The sequence below is a fragment of the Thamnophis sirtalis genome, unplaced genomic scaffold (genome assembly GCF_051295495.1).
Source record: "Thamnophis sirtalis isolate CommonGarterSnake01/CBP01778 unplaced genomic scaffold, rThaSir2_p1.2 scaffold_2, whole genome shotgun sequence".
Classification (NCBI taxonomy): Eukaryota; Metazoa; Chordata; class Lepidosauria; order Squamata; family Natricidae; genus Thamnophis; species Thamnophis sirtalis.
The window spans coordinates 133,213,659-133,238,801 of NW_028261382.1; the positions used below are offsets into that span (position 1 = coordinate 133,213,659).

General features: G+C 36.7%; 1 protein-coding gene and 1 long non-coding RNA gene across 3 annotated transcripts in view; one reads left to right on the forward strand and one right to left on the reverse strand.

Annotated features, from left to right (window-relative positions):
• GDAP1 (ganglioside induced differentiation associated protein 1) overlaps window positions 1–21,804 on the reverse strand; it is a 357,570-nt gene extending 335,766 nt beyond the window's left edge. The window contains exon 1 of the mRNA XM_087706942.1: window positions 21,791–21,804. The gene's annotated coding sequence lies outside the window, so the exon portion shown is untranslated. The remainder of the gene's footprint in view (window positions 1–21,790) is intronic.
• Window positions 1–25,143, forward strand: part of LOC106538605 (uncharacterized) — a 175,764-nt gene that overhangs the window by 130,977 nt on the left and 19,644 nt on the right. For both annotated transcript variants that reach the window (XR_015695623.1, XR_015695622.1), the window contains one exon: window positions 1,700–1,768. This is a non-coding gene — a long non-coding RNA (uncharacterized LOC106538605). The remainder of the gene's footprint in view (window positions 1–1,699; window positions 1,769–25,143) is intronic.

Here is a 25,143-nt window from a genome sequence, read left to right on the forward strand (position 1 = left end):
CCTTTCTACACTTCTACCAGCTTCCTGTCTAATCCCCAAAAAAACCTCAGATTTTGTATAATTTTTTCATTATAACTCATGATTATTTTGATTGTGCCTTCTTGTATTTTTTCCAGCTTACAAAACTCTTTTGAAGAAGTATGATCATTTATGGTATGCATAATTGGTAGCTTAAAATTAATTTCTCAAAGATACCCAAAAGCAAATCAACATTTAGCAAGTGGTCATTTTGAAAAAGGCTTATCAGTCATACACCATCAGTTCTAACAGTTGTAATACTATGGGTCAATTTATTCTTTTAATATTTTCTAAGCTATGAAATCAAGCTCTGAATTCAATATACTGGTCAAAAAGGCATATTCCTGTGCAACAAAAATATTAACAATAATAATAAATGACTGAGTAATATTGATCAATAGCTAATACCGTATGATTGGTAAAGGAGTAACATACGAAATTAGTCAGCCATAGTGTAAAACAAAAAAATATACCAGTAGCAATTTTATAACTCTATTGGGAATCTTAGTAGGTGAGTCTCCCTGTCTGAACTTCTCTAAGCTTAGAAGCTAAACATTTTTAGATGTTTGGAGTCTTGCTTGCAACTTCTAGTTAAGAGCAGGTAACAGTTGTGGCCAAGTGGGCCTTTGCACTGCTTTAGTTGACATGCCAGTTGTGCCTATTCCTGAATTGTGAAACCTTTTAGATAGTCACTTATGCCTTAGTTACCTCACAGTTGAATTATTGCAGTGTTCTATATGGACCTACTCTTGAAAATCATTTATAGGCTAAAATTAGTCCAGAATGCATATTGTAGGCTGCACTGTCCATATGATGCTACTGCCCAGGAGTTGTATTTCTTACTGGCAAGCTTCCAGGTACAATTCAAGTATTGATTATTACTAGAAAGTTCTTCATCAATCTGTCTCCTATACTTTTTGCCTTGGTAAGATCAGGCTGAGTCAATTTGCTCTGAATCCCTTCAATCAACAATGGGGGTTGGGATTGGGAAGGAGAGCTTCTTTGTGATTCTTTTGTTCTTTGAAATGGTAACCCCTCAAAAATCCATGTAGCTCCCATGCTAATGATGTCCCAGAAGGTTTTGGGGTAGATTTAAAAATATGACTGTCCTGTCAGACGTTGGGGTTGGGTGCTTGTGGAACTCTGTCCATGCTGTGTGTTATTTTTTTAAAAATGTATGGTATATGGATGTCTGGACCCTTAGACATTTCATTACCTTTTCTGTTTTGAAAGTGTAAACCATAATTCTGGAGTTGGGCAGTCTCTAAATCTTAACACCACCAACAATACCACCAGCTTGCAATCCTGTGCAACACATGGTGGCTATTATTGTCTACTGCAAAATCTGGGTGGTAATTCTGGCAGAAGGGAGGGAGGGAGGGAGAAGGAGAGAGAAAGAGCAATAATGATGCCCCATTTATCTATGCTTTATTATTTAGAAAGGGAATGCTTTAAGAATAACCAAACATCCTTTTTTAACACCTGACATTAAATGGTTTTGTTCCCATAGACTCTCTCACAAATGGTAACTCCAGCCTGTGATTTATATAAAACTTTCCTTTCCCTTAATTTCACCTACAAAAGCTTCATTCTTCCTGTATGAACCTGCTTTGTCAGTATTTGCTCTGATTTATGGAAGATTTCAACCAAACAAAATAACTATCCTTTTTCTTTTCATTAGAGCTAATCCCCAGAAAGACACTTTCATCTGCCGATTAGTCATGCCCCTGCAAGCCTCAATAACCTGAGGGTAAGTTATTGATGTGTTAAAGATGTAATCGCAAAGGCTCAAGGCAGCTAAAGAAATCTCACTTTTTTATCTAACCATGGCATCATTTTGAGTCATTTTAACCCTGATAGGAGATCCAGTGTAGTAAATCATTATCTTGATCATCGTTGTTCTTACGTTAGCTCTTGCTGTAATTGGTTCATGGTTCCAAATACGTCAAAGGTTAAAATGAGCAAGCAAAAAATGAAATGGCATCCAAATATAACTAATTCAGGAGGTATGTGATGAAGATATGTGACTAATTCTATTGCAGTCTCATTATTAAGCAATGATTATTGCACTCCAGGCAATCAGCCGTGAAAAATCCCAGTTTTTAAAATCAATATTTAAAAGGGTATTATCTTACTTTAAATAAATTAGCTTCCAAGTCTGTTATGTCTTTGTGATACATTGTGGAGTAGCTTGAACTGGTTGATTAAAGTAAGCTAATACAGGTAGTTTGTGACATATAACTGGTCATTTTATGACTGTTTGGAGTTACAATGGCCTTAGAATGGGTGCTTTATGACTTGCACTTCCAGCTATGGCAAAATGTTGCTTCTCCCTCATGGTCACATATTCACACTTTGGTTGCTTGGCAACCCACTCACACTTACGACTCGTGGCAGCATTCTATAGCCATATGACTGTTATTTGCAAAGGAATGAATTCATTTAGAAGATTGGGTTTGTTTAACCATACCATTCCCTTAATGACTATGATATGCTTAATAACTGCCATGAAAAATGTCATAAAAATGAGTCCATTCACATGGGTTCCATGATTTATGACTTCAACATCTGGATTTCCACCCAAATTGTGCTCATATGTCAAGGACTGCCTGAAGCTTTAAAAACTGTTTTAACTGTTTTCTTGTTTCATTTTATAATAACAGGTTTGAATGTTCTAAAAAGAGAAAAGTAGGATATTTATTTATCTGGTTTATATGATTGCTCATCTCACCTAAGTGGCTCTGGGTATCTTATAACAATTAAAAACAACAATCCAATAAAAAGGTTTTTTTAAAAAACAGTATATGATATTAATCATACCAAACAACAGCACCAAAAAGAAATGAACTTGAACTTATACCAGTATAGCTATTGAAATGTAATTAGAATAGAATAACAGAGTTGAAAGGGACCTTGGACGTCTTCTAGTCCACCCCCTGCCTAGACAGGAAACCCTATACCATTTCAGATAAATGGCTATCCAACATCTTAAGAACTTCAAGCGTTGGAGCATTCACAACTTCTGGAGGCAAGTTGTTCCACTGATAAATTGTTCTAGCTATCAGGAAATTTTTTCTCCGTTCTAAGTTGCTTCTCTCCTTGGTTAGTTTCTACCCATTGCTTCTTGTCCTGCCTTCAGAAGCTTTGGAGAATAGCTTGACCCCCTCTTCTTTGTGGCAGCCCCTGAGATATTGGAACACTGCCATCATGTCTCCCCTAGCCCATCTTTTCATTAAACTAGACATACCCAGTTCCTGCAACCATTCTTCATATGTTTTACTCTCCAGTCCCCTAATCATCTTTGTTGCTCTTCTCTGCACTCTTTTTTAGAGTCTCCACATCTTTTTTACATTGTGGCGACCAAAACTGAATGCAGTATTCCAAGTGTGGCCTTACCAAGGCCTTATAAAGTGGTATTAACACTTCACGTGATCTTGATTCTATCCCTCTGTTTATGTAGCCTAGAACTGTGTTGGCTTTTTTGGCAGCTGCTGCACACTGCTGGCTCATATTTAAATGGTTGTCCACTAGGACTCCAAGATCCCTCTAACTGTTACTACTATTGAGCAATGTACCACATATAATGTACCTGTGCATTTTGCTTTTCTTGCCTAAATGTAGAACCTTACTTTGTTCATCATTGAATTTCATTTTGTTAGATAGTGACAATGTTCAAGTTTGTCAAGATCCTTCTGTATCTTTAGCCTATCTTCTGGAGTTTTGGCTATTCCTGCCAGCTTGGTGCCATCTGCAGATTTGATGAATTCTCCATTTATCCCCTCATCCAAATCATTGATGAAGATGTTGAAGAGTACTGGGCCTAAAACAGAGTCTTGGGGTACTCCACTACATACTTCCCTCCATGTAGATGCAGTTCCAGATTAAAGTACATCTTCTAGAATTTCTGATCATTGCAATGGGAATACACTTCTTCTATTTTCTCCCTACCAGCCCTTCAGATAAAGAAATTACTCTTAGTATTTTTTCCCCAAACTAAACTTGCATAGTTGTTTCAGCCATTCCTTATATGACTTGGTTTCCAACATCCACACTGTTCATTCAGTTACTTTTGTTCTAGATATGCTCCAGTGCCCTTTAAATATAGTGTGTGGAAAATTATAAAAAAATAAATTGAGAAAATGAAACATCCAGAACATATTACAGGGCATTATCACTGCTGCTAGCTGGGTTGGCTTCTCTCTACTTTTGACAAGGTCTATGGCAACTTTTCCTGATTATGCTGCAGATGCCTCCTTAGCAAACCTCTTTGGTTCAGTCCTCCATTGGCTCTCAAGATAGAATAGGGCTAGTTGGCATAAGCTGAAGTCAAAAAGAGGAAATTTATTTGATAAAGAAGACAAGGAAGAACACAAGCACTGCACGGACTGTATATTGCATATAACGTAATGTATACTTTATACATGTAATATATAAATGCAAGTATAATGCACAGGTATAAATTTGGAAATAATTGTGGCAATTTAAATAGAAATCCAATCTTCTATCCATGAAATGAAGATAACAATCCCTGTGTCTATTGTTGTCCAGCTTCCTGATAACTTGGATTAGAGAGCCCTTTAAATGGACAGCACATTTAAACAGTCTGCCAAATAGAATGGTATCCTATTTAGCAGTGTATGTCGACCTCAGTAAGTTTAAGGCAGAGGTGGATTACTGCCGGTTTGGCAAACCAGTAGTAGCGGCAGCAGGAGGCTCCACCCACCCACTCGGACATTTCTGTACATGCGCAGAAGTGGCGCATGCACACCCGAACCAATAGTAAAAAAATTAGCAACCCACCTCTGGTTTAATGTATCTGGGATTCAACTCCCAGCATTCCCTAATCCTCTAAGCACATCTTAAAGTTGCTGAAGTTGAGAAACACAGCTACAGACAGTAGGAAATAATTTTCAGGAATATTCTTAAACATAATCTGCAATAACAAGGGCAATCTGAATTAGCGAGGAAAATCTCTGCTCTGCAAAAATCATCATCATTCTCATCATCATCATTTTCTGTGTCACTTATTAGTTCTAACTCAAAGTGTGCTGGTTACTCCCATAACCTGAATGGTCCGTGTGGGGCAATCTCAATGGAATACTTTTGTTTATGCAAAGCAAAACAAGAAGCCAGATTTTTATTCATATGAAGAAATGCCAAATGTCTTCTATGTTCCTTGGGAAAAAGACAAGATAGGTAAAAGCACAAGGCTGACAATTGCTACTTTACGTCATCTCATACTCTCCCTCCCACCTGGGAAAATTGGAGGTTGGACAAAGTGATAAATACTACTTCTCATTGCTGGAGCTTTTAGGAGGATTCTCGATTGAGACCCAAATAGGAGGACAGCCAACCTTGATGACCAGACTAAGTCTATGGTCAATGACAATTACTAATTTATATATATTGATAATATATGATAATGAAGCTACAGCTAGGTTCAGGCCTTCCTAGTTCTCAGCATCAATAAAGTGTAGTGCCTTTCACACAATGTTGGCTCCTGGATATTGCAGAATGCTTTTAATAGTAAGCCAGAAATCAAATGAAACATTTGAGAAAAGAGGTAGGAAGAGTCAGCATCTAATAATGAAAGAATTTGGAGTAAAAGTAATGTGTATTTGAGAGAGATTAAATCATTGATAGCATAAACAGTATTGTGAGGGGGGAAAGGATTGGGAAAGAAGTCAAGAGTTATTAATTTATCAAAAGACATTTTGTATATATTTCGGTATCTCGTTTTTCAATTTGTTTTCTCTGTATTCCCTTATTTTTCTATTCCTTTTCAAAGAAAGACCTCATTCCACAGAGTGCTTTTACAGTAACTGCAATCTAATTATTTTAAATTATCATGTTTGTTTTTCTTATGGAGTTTCAGCGTCATGCTCTGTGGTCCAAGTTCCCATATTTCGGTCAATAAACAAATGACATCTGGCTTCCTTTTACTTGGAAAGAGATACTTCCTGTTGTCTTCCTTCCTTCCTTCTAACTCTAAATTCCTGAAAATATTATATTTGAAAATGATTTTAACAACCTTTTATTACACAGCCATGCAAAATCAGGGCTCTTCCTTTATAGTCAAGGAACTTCTTTTTTTTTTTTCCCAGATATATTTTATTCATTTTCACATTCCATTTTACAGTCACTTATATACTGGATATTTGCTATAAGAAAAGAAATAAAACAAAATAAAAAAGAAAACACAACTCATCATTCACAACCCCACCTGACACTTCCATCCTCCATACACCCCATCTTCCCCCTCCAACTTTCCTTTCCTCCCTCTAAAACTCCCCTCCTACTTCCCTTCCCCCTCAAACCTTCCTTCTCCCCTTACTCCCAGCACACCCTCCTTACATTCCCCTTACTCCTTCCTTACTCCTCCCTCTTCTTTCCCTCTACCTCCCTCCTTGGTGTATTCCTTTATTCAACTATTGTTTATTTATATAATATGATAAAAAATAAAATAAACCAAGGGGAAAAAAAATATAAAGAAAGAAAAGAGAGAGAGAAAAAAGAACAACCGTATACAAGTGCATTCTTTTTCTTATTGAGACTATATTAACACCCACCCACCCACCCCCCCATAAATCCCCATCCCTAATCCTCCCGACTTCCCAGGGCCCACACCTGGCACTGCCCTCTATCTAAAGTATCTTATGATCGTATGGATTAAAAATAAAAGTAATATATTAAAAAAAAATAGATAGAAAGAAAATACAAATTATATAAAGGAAAAGAAAGAAAAAAAAAGAAAAGAAAAAAAGAAAAAAAGAACTCTTTGTATTAAGCTCAGCCCCCCATCTTCATTTATGTTTAAATAGTGTAAGTCATTCTATATGTATTTTATTCTCGTCTCTTGCTTCTTTGTTATTTACCCCAACCTGCTGTAGACTCTCCAGTTCCTCTTCCTTAACCTTATATTCAGATAAACATTTAGATAAATTTATATAGACATCAGTATACAATCTAGCTCAAAAATAATCTCCCCAAACTTTCCCTTCTAGTAAAATTTAAGCAGTGTGGATCATTCCACATATTCAAATATTACTTTACAGAAGAATAATCTCATCAAACTTTCCCTTCTAATAGGATTTAAACAGCGTAAATCATTCCACGTGCATTTTACCCTCGTCCCTTGCTTCTCTAATATTTACCACTATTTCCCATAATCCCTCCAAATAATCTTTCTTAACCTTATTTTCAAACAGTAATTCACACAAGAGTCAAAATTTATACAAATTTGTGCAAACATCAATTTACAATCTAGCTCAAAATAATCTGACCAAACTTTCCCTTCTAGTAAAATTTAAGCAGCGTGGATCAAATATTACTTTACACAAAAATCAGTTTGCGTTCTATCTTAAAATGATCCCATCCAGCTTTCCCTTCTAATAGGATTTAAACAACGTAAATCATTCCGCATGCATTTTACCCTCATCCCTTGCTTCTCTGATATTTACCACTATCAAATTTATGCAGACATTAGTTTACAATCTAGCTCAAAATAATTTCACCAAGCTTTCCCTTCTAATAAAAATTAAATAGCGTGGATCATTCCACATATTCAAATAATACTTTCAACAAGAATCAGTTTACCTTCTATTTTAAAATTTTAAAATAATCTCATCAAACTTTCCCTTCTAACAGGATTTAAACAGCGTAAATCATTCTGCATGCATTTTACAAATATACATTCAGCATCACCCCACCAATATCCAATTCTGCTTTTTCTACCGGAGAGAGGTCGCAAACCCCCATTCAATCCACAACTTTGACGAATATTTTAGAATGTCTAAATCCTCGATCTCCGCTTTTCTGCTTCTCCGAGGGAGGGAGAGCTACCCCCTCCATCTTGCAGCCATGTGGTCTGTTGCTTGCCTTCTCCTTCGGCTTGTCTTTCCTCTTTTCCAAGTGAATCAGGAAGTCCCGCCTTCAAAGTCTTGTAATAGAAATCTTGAGCCTCCGAAACAGAATTGAGACGAAGTCTTTGATTCTCAAATGTGACCGTAATGCCGGCTGGGGCCTCCCATTTATATTGAATCTGATGATTTCTAAGCTCTTTAGTTAAGAAAGTATAGTCTCTTCTTGCTTTTAACATCTGGGATGGTATTTCTTTGAAGACAATCAAATCCTGGCCATCAACTCGCAAACTATTATTGTAAAACTTTTGCATGATCACGTTTCTGGATTCTTTTGTGGAGAAATATATAATTATGTCCCTCGGGAGCTGTCGCTGTTCTGCTACCAACAAATTCTGGCGATAGATTTTCCGAATCTGCCAATCAAAATTAAGTCCCGGGCTTCCCACTGCATGGCTGAAGGCTTCAACAAAGGTCTGTTTCAGATTCTCTCGCTCCTTTTCGCGGAATCCTCTGACTCTTATTGCAAATGCCTTCTTGTTAAAGTTTATCATAACGAGCTGTTCTTGAGTATCTCTAATTTTTTGTTGTAATGTTTGGATATTAGTAGTCAAAGTAGAATTAGCCTCCTCCAAGCTTTCCAATTTATTCTCCATTTCAGCGGTATAATCTGACAGGGCAGACACAGCTACAAACGTATTCGCCTTCATTTGGGCAATTTTAGACTTTAAATTACCATATAGCTCCAATACAAATTCTTTAATTTCTTGTTTAAAATCATTAAACATTTGAAAGAAAAATTCCTGTGTTAAAAATTCTCCAGTAGAGGGCGTAGGAGACAAGGGCTGCGATTCCATAGTAGATTCTTTAAATTCATTCGTAGATTCTTTAAGCACATTCGTAGAGAGACGCTTCGATTTTGACCTGGGTGCCATTATAAATAAACAAATAAACAGTGCTCTCGCTCCCCTCTGTTTCCAAAAAAAATTATTTTGTTAAGGAGCGGTCTGCAGGAAGGTAAAGCCGGCTAAGTACATCCCCTATCAGTCACCAACGGAGAGAAATCGCCATTTTGAAGTCCGTTTAAACAAAGAAGCCTCTAAGACAAATGAGGCTGGTGTTTAAGATAGTAATAAAAGCATAAATCTCACAGGGGTGGGACCCGCCCGTATTAATCCTAGCTTCAAACAACTTTGCTTTGTCCTGGGGGGGGGGTCGCCTGTCTAGGGCTGCAAAAAAAAGCAGCTGAGAAGAACTGGCTGGAGATAAAGGCTCCGCTTACGCTGGATCTAATCTCTGTCCACAGCCAAAAAAAGGAAAAAGGCTGTGAATTACGAATAGACCCTAGCCACAGAGCAGCACTCCCTGCCCCTTTCTAGCCAAAAAGGGGTGATATCTATGATCTTATTTAGATATACAGACCAGATCTCTGAGAGGAGCTCGGTTGAGCCCTCCTCGGCGACAGGCTCCGCCCCCAGGAACGTCAAGGAACTTCTTTTGTCATTCTAGGTTTTAGTAAGATATTCAGAGGAAATTGAGTGGAATTTGATGGTACAGTTATAAGTCTCAGTCATAAATATGGGAATGTAATGAACCACAATCGTTAGCCAAAGAGGTCAAACCTCTTTGAGAATATTTTGCTCAAGAATACAAATTAATTGCCTTACAGATAAATATTTTAGAAAGGAGAATATTTCATGAACCCTGGATTATTGACCTGCTTTTATAAAAAGAAATGCAAGCACGCAAGTATGCAGTCCATTTTTTATTAATAAAATTAATGTTTTATTTTCACAGGCTCTAAAATTAAGGACACAAATTCCTTGGAGACTGCAGTTGCATTCTAGTTTTGTTCATGTGCTTCCTATAGACAACTAACTGGCTTGAATGCCTTTGATAGCTACCAACTGAGTTTAATGGTGGGGATGGGTGTAATCTTTTAACAGCTATTGGTTATGATATCTATTTGTTGCTTCCAGCGTCAAAGATAATTTGCCACTGAAAGCCCATTATTGTGAAGAAGCACTTTGCCTTTGTGCTGTTCTTGTGGGCTTCCCATGAGTCACCATTAAGTAACACTGTAAGAACAGAATCCTTGATTAGATTTCCCACTAGGCCTTATATTCTTTCATAATTAACATAATTAATAGGAAAGACCCAAAAGAGGAAGGGTAGCTAAAAGTTTTTTTAAAAAAATGAAATAATAAATGACACATCTAATAATCACTTCTAAAATATTCGATATTAAGCAACACTCAAGGTCTATTTAATGTTCTGTGTGTGTGTGTCAATGTACTGCATGTAGCCTACAAATTAGTAGAATGGTGTAGATACTTAAAATATGCCAATATAACACCACTGCTTCATAAACTACAATGGCTTCTAATAGGCATCTTGATACAATTCAAGCTCTTGTTATTAGTTATAGCGCTTCACAGCACAGACCCAGGTTATTTGAGATCCTATCGATTTCTGTTCATCCTATAAGATCCAATAGATGTTTCTTTTATTAAATTATGTCATCTGATAAAATTGAGATGTGTCTTTTCCATTGTAGTGCCGCCTCCGTAAAGCAGCATACTCTGTGAGATTAAAATGTGCCTCACTTTGTTGTCTTTTGGTAAGACTAAGGTGACCAGATTTTCAGATTGGTAAAGAGGGACACCATTGACCGGTGGGGGGGGGGGGGTTGATTAAAAACTTTATATTTTGTCAAAAGGTCACAAAAGGTGATTACATGACCCCAGGACACTGAAATCATCATAAATACGAATCTGTTGCCAAACATTAAAATTTGATCACATGACCATGAGGATGCTGTAACGGTCGCTAAGTGTGAAAAATGGTCACCAGTCACTTTTTTCAATGCCATTGTAACTTTGGTCACTAAATGAACTGTTTGAAAGCTAAGGCTAGCTTGCATTATAATGCCTTATACTAGCTTACATTTTCAAGAGAGAGAAGCTAAACTCCTTGTTAGAATAGAAATAGAAATGGATAGAGTAGAGTAGAGTAGAGTAGAGTAGAGTAGAGTAGAGTAGAGTAGAGTAGAGTAGAGTAGAGTAGAGTAGTTTATTAGCCAAGTGTGATTGGACACACAAGGAATTTGTCTTTGGTGAATATGCTCTCAGTGTACATAAAGAAAAATAAAATAGTAGGATAGTGGGATCCTTGCTGCACCAAGCTCAGAAAGCAGCAAGGATCCCACTCTCCCCACACCTCCTCTTTCTCCCTCTCGTTCTCTTTTTTGGGGGGAAGGAGGAGAAAGGACAAAAAGGAGAAAGAGGGAGAAATGGCTGCAGGGAGAGCGGCGCCCGAGAGAAGCGGGCAAAAAACCCCAACAACCTTCCGACGGCTGAGCCGCTTGGCCCGGGACTGAGTCTCCTCCTCGCCGCGCCGCCGCCAGAAAGCCGTCGCTCTCCCTGCAGAAAAAGGCGCGCGTCGGCGCACACGCGCACAGAAGGGGAGGGAGCCTCACCCCTCGTTGGCCGCTGCGAGCGAGCTGAGCGGAGAGAGGGAAACCACTGCCCTCTAAAGGTGACATCGGGAATGACACTTCAGATAAATAAAGACTTTTTTTAACGGTGTCCTTTTCAAAATTGATTTTCTTTCTTTTGGAAAATTGGGACTTTTTGATCACGCTGAGGGACACAGGACAAATTATTAAAAATCGTGACTGTCCCGCCAAAAGCGGGACGCCTGGTCACTTTAGGTAAGAGATCAAAAACTTGGTTTTTTTTCCTCAAGCATTAGGCCAGAGTGCTATGTGAGCCTATTTTGTATTTATATTTATGATTTGGAAAATTTTAATACCAAGCACTCTCTGTGTCTGTCTGTCTGTCTGTTTGTCTGTCTGTCTGTCTCTATCTCTATATCCAGTTTATCTATCCAGATAGATAGATAGATAGATAGATAGATAGATAGATAGATAGATAGATAGATAGATAGATAGATAGATAGATAGATAGATAGATAGATAGATAGATATTAATAGCAAGTTAATCGCTTGGTAAGGCCACCAAAAGTAATCAATCAGTAGGAACATTAATTGTACAAAGTTGATCAGAGAATGTTGTCAAAGAGAGTGAAGAATGTTAAAATTAAAAGAGACAGAAAAATTTACAGCATTTATAATGTTTTCTAAATGGATAGAAAAGACCAAACATGGAGACTCCAATAGAGTATGGAATTAAGAATAAAATTGACCAAAAAAATGATTTGGGTTGAAATTAAAGTGACTGGAAAAAGATATTATTTAGAGATTTCTATGAGAATGATTTGATGTGACAAAAAGTAGAATTTAAACAAATGCTATTAATGTTAGTATCTGGGACTCTTCTTTCTTTAGCAATTTCTATCCTTGAATGAGTAGCCTTTGCCTACTTGTTGTATGGTTAGTTGAGGCCAATCTGAACTGTCGCCAGGGGACATACTAGAATTGTTCAGCATTCTTTATCCATTGGTTATGTCAGTGTCAGATGTGAAGGACCAGGTCCGTATCTGAAAGTTCAAATAAGCTGATTTATTGCTAAAAGTCTATAAACAGGAATCTTCTCAACTGACAGTCAGCATCTGATTAGAGTTAGATAAGGATCAACAGCAATTAAGGAAGGGTTGGACTTTGATCACATGTGTTTATGTAGGGATTCTAGACTGATTCCTCTTTTCACTCTGTCCCAGATTCTGCCATTTCTTCTCCTACAGATAGAAATTGACAGACCAGTTTTTTGACCGAGGCTCATGGCTAGTCCATGTTCAACTCAATGCCACCCTTCCAGGGTGGCAGTTTAGTCAACCAACAAGAAGGAATAGCAATAGCATTTACAATTATATACTGCTTCACAGTGCTTTACAGCCCTTTCTAAGCGGCTTGCAGAATCAGCATATTTCCCCAAAAAATCAGGGTCTTCATTTTACTGACCTAAGAAGGTTGGAAGGCTGAGCCAACCTTGAGCTGGTGAGAATTGAACTGCCGAACTGCTGGTAGCCAGCAGTCAGCAGAATTAGCCTGCAGTATTGCATTCTAACAACTGTGCCACCACAGCACACTGTACCTTGATGTTGATTGTATCTAAGAAAAAAGTGGTAAAGGAGAAATTGAAAACACTGTAGAAAAGTGGGAAAATAGTAATGATTCAGGTGTGGTTAGTGTAGCTGGACAAATCTTAAATTTTAAGAAATCTTGAAATATGGAATATGATTTGCTTATGGAGCCAGCAAACCACAATTATGTCAAAATAACAACATAGATGATTGCTTCATCATTCAAATACTGCCAATATATACTTCATCCTGACATCTGCCAAAACTATTTTAACTCATAGAATTTGAGTGATTTCACCACTTGCCAGATATGCACTGTATGTAGTGGCTTGCTCAATGTCTACATGAAGGGTGAATCTTATAATTAAAACACCTCTCCTATATAAAGTGAAGGTGGGAGTGGGGGGTTCTAGCATTTTTCTAGAGATAACAATCTTCATTATAGCTTGAATCATTGGATGAAAATGACTGAATTAACCAGTGCAGCTACAAATAACAGTGTAATAAACCTGGCAGCCAGCATTTTGGATGGTTATCTAGATTGAAAGAATTGTGGAAAGGCATATGTGATCTCCAGTAGCAACGTAGGTGGCCTTTGTGGTGATGTCAGTCAGCATTTTATTTGTAGGAAGGTTGTTAAGATCTTACTGTTCCTTCAGGAGTTTCTGTGTTGTTAAAGTTACTAGAAAAAGTGGAAAGATAGATGGTAGTTATTTGAGGCCTGAAATGTGACATGCAAATGGAAAAATAAACTCAGTTACTATAAGTGAATTCAATCATAGGCAAAAGGCCAGTTTCTAATAGTTTACATAGCAATTAAAGTCTTGCTCAAAGGTAGCAGTTGAGCTTCCTCAAAAGTGCAAAGGAAACCATGACAGAAAATAAACTTAGTCATTTTGAGGGGTGGGGTGGGAATTTCCATTTACGCCGTGCTACAAAACAAAACCCAAGAAAAGTATGTCCCGTGGTTCATGCAGAAAGGGAAGGGAATACGTACTTGGTATAACAGGTGTGGCAAGGAGAAAATTAGGTCTTAATGCAGTATATGCTCAAATATGGAGAAATGATAGACTAGGAAGTGGATAATTTTAGATAATCTAAAATATTCAGCTGACTGTCTATCATGGCAGAACTATGAGACATACTCCTCTAGGGAACAAGAAACATAAAAATAATTATTTTGGGCAGTTCCCTGCACAAGGTTGAATTGGGGAGGTTGCTTGAATGCCATATATAGAACCTTGCCTTATGAATCCTGTTCCTACAGATAAGAAACTGCTTCATCTGCTAAAGAATAGTTCTGCCTTCTTAGTTTCAGAAATTAAAGCCAGTGTTAGCGGTATGAAATATAGAACGACATCAAATCAATGTGTAGGATCAAGAAGGTTGAGAGAGGATTGGAAAACAAAAGTCTGAGTAAGAAAACCATCTGTTGTGCATTGGAATCCTTTTTAAAGAAGGCTACTTCCCTTTGTAAGAATCTTGCTTCGCAATGAACAAAATCAGGAGTAAAATAAAAGAAGTGACAAATATCCTTGAAAATCTAAGGGACCAGGGGCCAAGATAAAGTAGATTCTGCTTTGGCAGGACCATCTGAATACCTTCTGATGAAATATGGTAGCTCATATAATCCAAGTAGGCAGATCAAAGCACATTCCTCCAGCTTTAAATACAAGTACAATTGATGAAGATGCTGTAATATAATTGAAATCATTTCAGTGTGAATAAGTGGATCTTCAGAATAAATTAACTAGTCACCAGAAAAACTATCAAATAGCTAACCAATATATTGTGAAATACTTCAAACATTGCATGAATGTGAGGGACTTAAAATAAGCTCAAATGGGATTACTTTGCATTCAAGTTTTCCACGCTGAAGTAGTCAGTATTCATGCTTTTCTTTCATGTGAACCAGGTTTGAACTGACTCTGAGATCTAGTTTGGGTAAAATATGCACTTTTCCCAAATATAGCCCACCTAAAATTTTGAAAATTAGAGAAAACAGACGATCCCTATTAGTTACAAACAAGCAAGCAATAAACAAGAGGTTACGTTAAAATATATATACAAAATATATAATTTTAGTCACCCTGTATATCATGGGCAAAATATCTCTTTTTCAATATAGTGCTAGGTATCATGTATCTTAGTAAACTCTAGTATTTTTCATTCATGTTTTCTGGATTTATGCCTATATGTGGCTTCAGTTTTTTAAATTAATTGTTGGATTTTAAAAATGTATTTCTTTCCAATACTTTTGAGGTTTTTTGCATGACTGTGATATCCAGTAAAATGTTCCTTCTTTATTTTGGCATTTGTTGTTATATGCTTTATCTATCTAGGTGATTGTAGATCGAGTAATATGTACAGTACAGTCTACTCTGTATTTATTTAATTTTTAAAGATTTTTTTAAACCCACCTTTATTACTTTACTAAATTTTTAACCCCTTGGGTCATTGTCTCAGAGATATTATCTTACCAGATATCTTAGTGCCTTCAACAATGGCAAGAGCTTTTACTATTTTTGAAAAAAAAGGTCTTAAAAATTCGGGGAGCTATTCAGAGATGTATCGGCCTTGAAAATAGTTCATATTGAACTGTACAGCATAGTCAACCAGGAGCTGGCCACAGGGAATGTTCCAGGGATGAAATTCACTTACCTTTGTGGACCTCCATGCCTGTGCAGGACCTTACCAGAGCATCAAAATGATGTGGGCGGGCGGATCCTGCTACAGAGCACGCCTGCAAAGGTAAGTGAACAGCGAAGGGGGGATTCGCTGTGCCACGCAATTTAGATTAATATAAATATAAATCACGTGGCACAGCTGATCGTCGGAAAAACCGGTTCATCCGAACAGGTACATCTTTTTTACTACCAGTTCGGGCAAACCACTAGCATCTTTTACTACCGGTTCAAGTGAACCGGTCCCAACCAGTAGCATTTCATCCCTGGAATGTTCTATGATATTTACTTTATGATAACTTTACATCATAAAGTGCTTTATAACATTTGCCAAATTTTAATTCCATTGGAGTTATGGGACTTGGATTTTGGACATACACCTTTTAAAGTACCTTGGTTGAAAATATTTTGCCTTATAGTAAAATATAAATACTAGTAAACTTATCTAGTACTCCTTCATCCTCCTGTTTTTCCCACAAAACAACCTTGTGAGGTAGGTTGGACAGAGAGAGAGAGAGTATGGCTGGCTCAAAGTCACCCAGTCGGCTTTCATGTCTAAGATGCAACTAGAATTTATTTTCCCTTGATTTCTAGGCCAGCACATTAAGCACTACACCAAATTGGTTCTCAACATATAGAACATTTTGTAACAGTTTTCTTTTAAAATGTAGCTTGGATTAAATTTTATTGTTTTTTTATAGCTGTCCACATTGGTCCACCAATTACCACAGATGGATTCTATGTGCAATTTGGGAGTCCTCCTATCCCTTTCTTATTCACACAAAAACAAAGTGAGGGAAGGAAAAGCATATTCAGATTTCCAAGATTCTGTAACAGTCCCTGTTGCAATAAAAGTGAACTTAACCTATCTAAATGACATTGGTTTCTTAGTCTTGTCTACCTTATTGGACCATCACTGATCCTGGGAACCTGGGTCTATGATTGAACCCATATCAAGTTGGTTGCCCATATGTTGATTGGTTTTCACTTCTGCTGTTGTATATATTGTTTATTAAAAAACATATCAATTGATTAAAATTGATTAGACCGGCTTCTTCTATCATTGATATTCTACTATTCAGAAATCTTATCCATTCATATCCAGCTATGCATATTGGGGAAACATAATGCATGCATTGGGAGTAGAAGTGATAATTGAGTGTGCATTGAAGGGAAAGTGAATGATTGGTACAAAAAGTATTTTGAGAATCATGTGATAAACATATGATACGTGAATAGGAATAGAAATGTGAATAGGTTGAAAGGAAAAGTATGACTGAAAAAGTTTTGGATGGAGCTCATAAGAGTCTCAAAAAAGAGAAAAATGAAATTTATAAGACAAATGATAACAGCAAGTAAACCAAAAATTACAAAGCTTATAGATATGTTGGATGGTTTGTAATATAGAAAGGTATGGAAAAGGATAGTGAATGTATTAGTGTAAATTATATTTAACTATATTTCCTTTTCTCAAATGTTAGCATAAATTATGTGTTCCTGTTTTTATAACGAGCTGAAATTTTGATATTATCATTTTGTGGTTTTAGTATATAGATATTAATATACATATAAGAAAAAGTAGTACATTAAGTAAACCTCAAATTTAATACCCCTATTTGTAAGGGTTGAAGCTAGAAATTTGGAGATGCAGATTTGTGGGCCGGAAAGAATTGCTGTGTAAACAATAAACAGATGAGCTCATTTACCATGTTCTCGAGTAGACAGCTCTTCTGTGCACATAAGGCATCTTTGTTGGCAAAATATATCAATTCATCTAGTTGTGTTTGTGAAGCTTCTGCAGTCAGCAAGTTCCTAAATAAAGGAATGGGTATTTGCAGTATTAAGATTTAATGCCATGCCTAGCATGAAGACTAACATTCTAGACAAATCTCATAACTACACCCAAGAACACCTTTTTTATTGTGGGGTTTTGGTTTTTTTTTGCAATTGAAAGTTAATACCGGTACGATGTTAGCGGAAAACGATATCATGACAATATTTTTCTACAGGCATATTTTCTTCACAGTTACATATATCCCCACATCAGAAAAAGTAATAATTGCAAAACAATCATAAAATGTGGAAAATAGCCTTTGGAAGTCTCCAATTATTACAACAATAAACACTTCTTCAACTCATCCTCCTTTTACCATCCTGAAATAATTCCCTTACCCAGATTCCTTGACACATTTCCTCTCAGAGGAATATCTGGGGAAGTTCCCTGAGCAATTCGCTGGAAATGAAATGTGTTACTGAGTTCTATAAATGTTTTTTCCCCCATTTCGCATTCCAGCTTGGAGTGTTCATTGAAGATAAATCTCTTTGTCTATGGAGCTTATCTTAAATTTGGCATCCTGTCATAATGCTAAGCACCATATGGGAACAAACTCCACTAACGAGACTTTACTATGATTTTTTTTTTAGATACTGAAGAATTTTTGTCACTGTATGTAGTGATAAAGAAACTGATATATTACTTCACAAAATACCAGACTGTCTAGTAAGCGGGAAAAATTCCAGTATTTGTATTATCACTTTGCTGCTCATTCATAGTTTTGCATCATTTTCTGTAATGTGAAAGAAAAATCCAACTGAAGCGTTTTTTTCTTCCTCCTTAACTGCACACAAACACCCACACACATTGTAGTTGGAAGATACAGTCATTGCTTATTCAGAATAGAGGCCAAGGTCCATTCTAACTATCCTGCCAAAACACAATATGCTGGCTTTTCTTTTCTGAATCATCAGCAACCAATCAAATAGCATTGCTTTTACTATAATGCTGTCAAGTGGAGGGAAATTCTCCATTTTCTTGTAAATTTGTAGTTTCCTAGTTATGTTAAATATGCTTCTGTGGAAGTACTTTGATAAATTAATAGACTCTGCTTATTGGCGTGCTGTATAAATTAAGAGCTAAACTCTAGTGGAACAGTGAGAACTCAGCTCTATACCCCTCTATTTCCTTCTTCATTAGAAAAGCTTGTTCAATGCCATTTCAATTCCTGCTCAAGAAATATAAATAGCCATTAGCTTTATGTAGATTTAAATATGACTCCAGGGTTGAGTAAAAATCATCTGCAACTGTTAGAGCTACAATTACTCTGACAGAAACACAAAGTGTTCTGCTATACAGTCACAAAATTATAAAATGATTGCTATGAATTCATTCATACCAACAAATTCACATAGGAAAAAATAGTTTGGCTCTCTATGCACAGCAGTGACACAGTCCTTATACTGTAGAAGTAATACTTTTTCTCTGTACCATTACATGTAGATTGTATAATACAGGATGTTACAAAATCTCCAGCTCACCTTCGTATTTCTTCTTTTAGGTTGGTCAGTCATATCTGCAGAAGGATACTTTGTGTTAGGTATAGATTTCATGCCCTTCTGTGGTAAATGGTATATAACGTCCAATATTTCTTGGAAAGAAGGAATATTGAACAAGAGGAAGCCAGGAAGTTTAATTTGTGATTGCCTTTTTTTTTTCAAAACAGATATCTTAAATAATATTTTGCTCTTAAATCTTAAATGGGAGCTATTGTGAGAGATGGCAATATGCAAACAACCTGAACTCATCTCCACTATTTCCTTTGGCAATTGGGTCCATTGTTAAATGGACAAAAGGTCCAGGATGAAGACAAACTATTTTTTCCCATGTTGCCAACTACGCTAATGCAACTCATAGCTGTACAAGTTACAAGTGACCTTCAGCCCAATCACTGTGATTTGCCCCTTCCACATAATATTCTCCATGGGAAGCAAAAGATCTACCAATCTGCATATTTCCACCCACTTTTTGATGTTACTTCATTTATTTCAGCCCTGCCCACTACTGACATTCTCTTGCAACAACAGACTACCCATAAAGGAAAAAGACTGCTAGTCCTTGTTTTAGAACTTTTCTATATGTATTTGTATTTATATTTATTAGTTTATCAAACATGTATAAGATAGCAGGTATAAATATAAACATGGACATAAATGAAAGAAATGAGTACAAATAAATGGGGACAGTAGGACAGGGATGGTAGGCACACTGGTGCGCTTATGCATGCCCCCTTTACGGACCTCTTAGGAATGGGGTGAGGTCCATGGTAGACAGTTTAAGATTGAAGCTGAGGGTTAGAGTCTGTAACAACAGTCAGGTAGAGCATTCCAGACGTTGACCACTCTGTTGCTGAAGTCGTATTTTCTGCAATCTAGTTTGTAACTCCAGGACCTTTCATTGTGATTAATGCTGTGCTAGAAAATTCAAAGAAAACTGCCAACACGAATGTGTCACTCTGTATAAACTGAACCTAAACTAATAAAAAGTTGGACACATTTAAAAGGTGGAAAAACTGCTTAGATTTTTTTATTATTAATTACATCTATTTGTTTTACTTTGATCCCAGTCAGGATTAATAATAAGATATTGGACAAAAAATGGGTAGGCCAATGCAGAGTATAACTACTGCCTGAAAGAGCCTCTTAATTATGTTAACAGTGTCCTTTGCCTATCTTTAAGGGTAATTTTCATTTAAACAGGATATCTTCTTTATTTTTATTTATTTATTTGCCTTCTATCTTTATTATTTTTACAAACAACTCATGGCAATAAACATATCCAACAGGCCTTTCTTCTCCTGTTTTCCCTACAACAAGAACCCTGTGGGCTGAGAAGGAATGATTGGCCCAAAGTCACCCAGATGTTTTCATGACTAAGGCAAGACTTGAATTCACTATCTCCTGCTTTCTAGTCTGATGCTTTATGCTGGAAGCACTGTAAAAATGTTCATAGAACATGCATGCCTTATGTTCTATGGAGATATAGGTTGGACTATGACTCTGATAGCCTAAATATATGTTCCCTCCCATTCCAGTTATTCTAATTTAATTTAGAATTTAAAATCCTGCATTGAAACTAAGCCTGGGAAAATTCAGTTAAACTAGGGAATCTATTATTATTAAGTAGGGCAATAGTCACCCAATATAGCTAATCTTAAAAGAGAAGTTGACAATTCACATAGGATGGCACTATTAATTACTAAATACTACCTTCTGAATTATAGGCAAGTAAAGCAGCATATCTTAAAAATCAAGCTTGGTGAACAAAACCTGGACTAAATAGATCTTAAATAGGATTATATTCATGTGCAAAGGAGGCATTGGTGTCTCATGTGGAAAGAAGCCATGTGAACATTTGTATTTTGTGTTAGCCTGATGGAATTACTCCTCTTGGACAGTAAACCAGGAAAGAAACACACACCCGCACACATACATGCAGGAACAGGAAGCACCAGCTGCTATCAAACTTTCCCAAAGGGTTTTTAGCATTTGCTCATTTTCTCAGGCCTGGTGCAGATTTAATTTGTGTTATTCCAATGTATCTCTGTCCTTCAACTTGTTTAGTTCAAGAGTGTTCAGCATACTAGACTGTCTTCAGGATTTTATGTGAAAGGGCAAATTTAGTAATGTAACAAACTGTATTGAATTTTATTTATATACCATTCCTCTACCCAAAAAGGTCCTCTTAAATTATCTTCAGGCCCAGAACTTAGATTCCCTAGGTATATCCTAAAATTTTTAACCATACTGTGCTATTTCACTGGTCAGATTAGGATACAGAAGTAAAATAAGAAATTGGCAATCCCAGTTTTCAGGAAATATAACAACAGTGAGAATTGTGGGAGAACTGCTGATTCACACAAAGTGTGGCTCTTTTAATGAAATACAGGGCATGGAAGCAATCACCAAATTAAACTGGGCTTTAGAAAGTTAAAAAAGAGAAGGAGAAAAAAGATGTTTACTAATTTTTAAATTGTTAATAATGAGATCTGAAGACATCCATCCAAGAGTTCTCAATGGTGGGCGCATAGGGGCCCCATACTAATCTGTGTATGTTAACCCTTCAATGCACCTCGTATCATATAAATACAGCAACATATTTATTAAATTTTATTGCATTTTTTACATTAATACTAACATGTAAACATATGTTTAATTTTATCGACCATTTACATTTTTATTCCTGTGAGTAGTTGTCGTAGGGGCCCCAGTACACTGCTTTGCCTGGAGGCCCATAATGGCCTTGGTCCTACAGGGAGTGATAGTATCAAAAAGCCAAGATGACAATCATGAAAGCGTGATAAAAACTCTCTCCCTTTGTATGACTAAGTTGACACAACAATTATTGCAGAGGTTGATACCACTGCCTGAAAGCAAAAAAAAATAAAATAAAAGGCTCTAAAATTGAGTTAGACAATAGGTATTGTTATACCAGTTTCTAAAAGAGATATAGAATTGATCCAGGAATTTGTAGATTAGAAAATTGCTTCTAGAAAATTGGTAGAAATTACACAAAAGAAAAGCTAAGCATTAAGAAGAAGAAAAACATTAAAAGAAAATCAACATGATTTCTGTAAAGATAAATTCTGCCTTACCAATTTTTGAACTTCATTAGGCATATGGATAGAGAGCTTGCAGTTATTGTACTCTTGTATTTTCAAAAAGCCTTTGATAAAGTTCCTAAAAAAAGGCTCTTGCATAAATTTAAAGATTATGGATTAGAGGATTTGTCCTTTTAAAGAACTTTGATTAAAAACAGATCTGATTAAAAACAGAAAGCATAGAATATTAAAAATAATGGAGGGATATATTTTTTTTCTCAGTGGAAGAAATAAGGATACAGGAACCTTCCTAAATTGTCTTAATTTTGAAATAAGCAGAGAGCTGGAAATTTGATGGATGTAATCAAACTATTCAGGATTGTATTCAGGATTGACTGAAATTATCCAGAAGGATCTTGTTCCAGAATGCTTTCCAGTAACCAACAGATCCAATTTGGTGTAGTAGTTAAAGGTACTAGGCTAGAAACCAGGCTATACTGATTCTCACCTTGGACATGAATCCAATTGGGTGTCTTTGGACCAGTTAATTTGTCTCAGCCCCAGGAAGAAGGCACTGACAAACCTCTACCAAGATATTGCAATCAAAAGTACACACTTATCCAGGAAGTCACCAGATGTCAGAAAATGGCGCACACACGCACACACACACACACACACACACACACACACACACACAAATACAAGCAAAGGGCAAATACAATTGAGTTTAGGTAAGTGTAAGTGATACACCTTAGAGAAAACTGCCTAATTTTATATATACAGGTGGAGCCTGGGTTAACTAACTAACTAACCAGAAAAAAAGTTCATGGGGATTATAATGGATCACTCAGAGAAAGTGTCCAAAAGCAAATTTTATTTTAGGCATCCTTGGGAAAAGGAAATGAGGCTGTCAACATTGTAGTGCCTTATACAAATCTATGGTGCACCCATATTGTGGTCACATTTGAAAGAGAATACAACATGATAGATTTTGAAAAGTTGTATCAAATATTTATAACCTGCTTTTCAGCTTGACTGTTTTGCATCTATATGCTTTAAATCTATTTTTAATATATTATATGATGTATATTTTAAAGTATATGTATATACTTCATACATCTACTTTAAGTTTGTTTGGGGGGGAAGAAGGCGGGGCTTAGCAGTGTGAAGATGGACTTTCAGGCTGTTCCTGAATCTCCATCTATACCGGAGCATCTGGACGGTTCCTTTTTGGACCCAAGCTGTCCCGAAGAGACAGTGAAAGGTAGGGGGAGACCCAGTGGTCCCAAAGACGTTCGCAAAGTCTCTGGGGACCCAGGAAAAAACCCCTTTGTCAGTGACTTCCGGATTAGCCACAAGGCTATTGAAACTGCAGACAGTCCTAAAGAAAGAGAAAGTGTTTCCAGCTGGTAAGAACATTTTATTGTTTAGAGAGAAGTGGACTGCCTAAAAATTCAAACTAATTTAAATTAAAGAACAGAAGAATCTAGCAGCGATTTTGATCCTTTTAATGGTTTTGGATGGTGGTTATCCTACCTTTTAAATGTTATTCACACAGATAATGGATAGATTACTCCAACATCTTCTCTAATCTTCTGCAAGCTGGCTGTAAACCAATTCACTATAATTTAGCTGTTTACATCTTGACACTTTTATTGCTTGGCTGTATTGGCTTAAGATCTGATAAGATTGTACAGCTTTCAGTCTGCGTTTACTTGCAAATACTTCAGAGCTCTCAAGAAAAAATACTAACTGCGTATAAACATGGTGTCTATTCAAGCGTCTCTTCAAGTGATTTTTTCAGCACTACAGACACTGTCTGACACAGAACACAGAATTCAGAGAAAATTGGATTATTTGGTGTTTTTGGCAACAAAATATGAGGAAAAAACTGAGGATTTTTTCAAATAAAAAATAAGAATGTCGGAAATAAAGAATCTGAACTTGTTGATATTCGTGACAATTGGTTTACTTCTGAGGGAGGAAAGAAAGGAATGTTTGAAGAGGAGTTAAACGGACAGAAAATTTACTTCAAAAGACAGGGCGCAGGAGGAGAAGGAAACATCAAAGAATTCATAGTTTATGAAATACCATCTGCAAAACATTTGATACCACTACTGAGAATTAAAGACAAGCTGATAAAGGAAATAAAAAGAGGGCGGCAATATTATATGAGAGGCACTACAGACAAGAAGGTGCAAAGATTTCTTCGTATGGACTTGTTCATAAAGATGTTTGGAGAATTGGACCCACAAATGGCAGCAGATATAAGATTGTTCTATTATTGGAGAGATACAGGTTGATAGATGGAAGAGTATATCTCAAAATTAGCTAAACTTAGTTAAATCCATTTGCAATAGGTATAGTTGAATAAAAATTGATAATGATAGTAATGTATACAATGTTGAGTTGATATGATAAGTAATAATTGGATATGAGAAGGGAAGGTTAGAAATATCTTTGGACCATATATAAAGATTATTAATAACAATAATTATTATTATAAAAAATAAAATAAAACTATATGCAGTTAAATCTTAACTAATAGGGGGGAAATGCTATGATATAGGATATAATTAAATAAATAAAGGAGAATGATAATAAATTATATACATGGAGATTAGAAATCTTTGGTATTAAATATTATGGATGTTTAGGTTTAGGTTTTATTGATTTTATTGGGATTTATATGCCGCCCTTTTCCCTGAGGGGACTCAGGGCGGCTTACAACCACAGGGGAGGGGAAGTGCAAGGTCAAAACAAAACAATTGGTGAACAAAAGAAAATTAATAAAACACAACTTTCATTCAGCAATCAAACACTCGGGCGGGTGATTGGAAACCTATTCCCAGGCCTGCTGGGAGAGCCAGATCTTGAGGGCTGCGCGGAAGGTCTGGATCGTGGTGAGGGTGCGGATCTCCATGGGGAGCTCGTTCCATAGGGTCGGGGCAGCAACAGAGAAGGCTCTCCTCCGTGTGGTCGCCAGTCGGCATTGACTGGCTGATGGAGTTCGGAGGAGGCCTAGTCTGTGCGATCTAATTGGTCGATTTAGGGAGGTAATCGGCAGAAGGCGGTCTCTCAAGTACCCAGATCCACTACCATGGAGTGCTTTAAAGGTGGTCATTAGTATCCTGAAGCGCACCCGGAGACCAACAGGTAGCCAGT